Below are 2968 nucleotides of genomic sequence, written 5' to 3'. Positions count from 1 at the left end.
GGCGATGCCGAATATTATCTGCAGGACGCAGGGCGTCGACCCTGACCCATGGTGCGTCTACCGTAGACGATAGCGAACAGCTATACACTCTCGGCAACGGTTTGACAAGGGAGTTCGACGGCGACGTCACTTTCGAAGTTATCCCTGCAATGGATGCCCTTCTTGAGCTGGATGAGATGTCCTCCGAAGATTTCGGCGGTGCCTTGAAGGCAGGCGATTGAGCCGAGGTGTTCATTGTACGATCGAACGAGGAGAATAACTAGTTGGCTGTCCTGGAGAGCATTTCAAGAGGGTGCGGAACACACGAAGTGGATACTCGATCCTAAAGAATCTCTCGGATTTGTGCTACCTTTTGGTAACGGAATTTCAAGACGTCGACTCCAAAGACCCGCCGTCGGTCCTACCTCCGGACCGAGGTGTGCAAAGCACGATGCAGGAATGGTGCGTGAGAGTTAGTCTACCCGTTTGACATTTTTCTTGTCCGGAAGCTGAACGGCTAGTTGCGTATTGTTCACGCTTACAATTAGCTAAACGCTGCCTTCAATCCAGCAAAGACACCGATTCTGGAAAGGGTATACGCCAGAACAATATGGTTGGCCATAAAAAGCACAGTGCACTCTACTTGTTCGATGGGTATTACCAATTGCTCATGATTGCAAGTGATATTACGCTGACAGTGGTGGGTACTCCGAGCGGGATGCCTTGGAGTAGCTGGTGATGCCCCAAGGGCTGTCAAATGCTACAGCAACATTTGATCGCCTTGTGACCCAATTGTTCAGGCCCCACCGGGCGTATACACAAACATACTTCAAAGACCTCTTCGTCCCCGTCGTGCGGGACACGGGAGGACAGACGAGGAAAATCACATCGGCTATTTGAAATCAGAGCTCGAGTGCATGCGCACGAATAAGCTGTATGCGAATGCAGACAAGTGCATCTTTGGCACTGAAGAGTTCCCCTTTCAAAGGTGCTTTATTGGTAAGCATGGCCTTCAGGCGGAATCAGCTAAGGTCAAGGCATTATGGACTGGCCGCTTTTAAAGAACCAAAAGGATTCGCGCAAGCAGCTTGGCCTTGCCAACTACTTGCACAAGTATAGTGCAAATTATGCGGAAATGGCACGGCCATTATCGAATATCCTTAATAGGGTACAGAATGGTGTTGAGACACCAAGCATTGGGAGGCTTTTGACAGGGTCAGATACAGTCATCCTCATGCACTTATACTGGTGGTGCCAGACCCTGATCGTCCTTCTATTTATCGTCTGCGACGCTTCGAACTTTGTCATCGGCTGTATACTGCTGCAAACAGACGCCGAGGGGCAATATCGGGTGATCGCGTTCGAATCTCGTCAACTAAAGGCTTTAAAGAAAAACTTCTCAGTCCACGACAAGATTTTACTAGCGAAGAAGCATGCACTTGTCGAGTTCAGGGTGCACCTACTTGGCTCAAAGCCGTTTGTGATCTGCACAGATCATGTGTCATTACGCACTGCGACTCAGTCGCCCCACCTCTCGCCGAGGATGACCAGGTGGCTTTCTTTCTTCGCAGAATATAACTTTGAGGTGAAGTATAAGCCGGGAAAGCAGAATGCTTTGGCTAGTGTGTTACACGCAGACCATATTATTATGATTATAAGCTTACCCATGTCACGACGGTGACGTCGTCAGTGACGGATTTTATCCGCGCCGCATACGCGGGTGACAGTATGTGTGTAGCGCTGCTACAGGCTCTCGGGAGCAAGGAGCTTGGAAACTCGGACAAGAAATTGTCGGCGTGATGGCGCGCACGGTTACACCGATATTCATTGAATAACGGGTTGCTGTATTATCATCGATTCGACGTATACGCCACCAATTGTGGCTCTTCACGATGCGGATTTGAAATACCGTGAGGCACATGACACCCCACTCAGTCGTCATCTCGGCCGTGAGAATTCGTACAGCTCTGTGAGTTGCCCCTACTGGTGGCCCAAGCTTGCCAAATGGACGAGCACATATGTGCTCACGTGTGAGACGTGCCAGAGGGTGAAACCCTCTCCGAATGCGGCAGCGCCGCTGGCCAGTTTACCGGTATCCTCCGGGTGTTGGCAGTCCATGAGTATGAACTTTGTGTTTGGCCTGCCGATGGACTTGGCGGGCAACACGTGTGTGGTGGTCTTTGTCGACTGTTTGAGCAAGATGGTTCATTCTGGCGAGAAAGGATGACTCATAGCTTGGTTATACTCGTTCTTGTCAGAGATAGTGCCAAATGCTCCTTCATAATTTTTTTCTACTAGTACGCTGTTAAATGGTTCCACGGCAGGCTCTTCTTCACAAAATTGAGCTATCACATTCCCCCGTATTTCTACGGTTATAAAGCAGAACGTCAAAAACCGATCTGAGGTTGTTGCTGGCCATCGCCGGACACCATCGAAGGGGTGGGTCAAGCGACGCTGTTTGTGGATTATGTCTTTCGACAACATGGACTCCCGGAGTCAATTGTATCTGACCGAGACCCACGCTTCACTGGGAAGTTTTAATCTACACTCTTCAGGGCGCTGGGCACTAAGTTGACTATGTCAACAGCGGACCATCCGCAGACCGATGGTCAAACTGAGCGCGTGAATCGCATCGTTGAAGACGTTCTGCGCAGCGTCTGCGCTGTGACGCCGAAGCGCTGGGGCACAAGCTACTTAAAAGTACTAAAGCCTTACCAAGGCAAACGAACACTTCTGTTTAAAAATGAAACTGTATTTAACTGTTTTAGTTGCGGCAGAGCCTCTAATATCTAAAGCCCTAGGTTTTTTCTATCTAATATAGTGATACCTTATTAATATAGCAAAACCTAATAAATAAATTTATTTGCATTACTATCCTGCCACCTTGTTACGGTGTAGCGACTGTGTAATACACGGTCGCACAATCTTGTCCGCTAATGTACTTTCTATGATCTTATTTTTAATTTTAGTTTTAGGGTTGTGAGTGCAT

Source organism: Plasmopara halstedii (genome assembly GCF_900000015.1).
Source record: "Plasmopara halstedii genome assembly, contig: Scaffold_42, whole genome shotgun sequence".
In the NCBI taxonomy this organism is placed as follows: Eukaryota; Oomycota; class Peronosporomycetes; order Peronosporales; family Peronosporaceae; genus Plasmopara; species Plasmopara halstedii.
Note: the sequence above shows the minus strand (reverse complement) of the source record.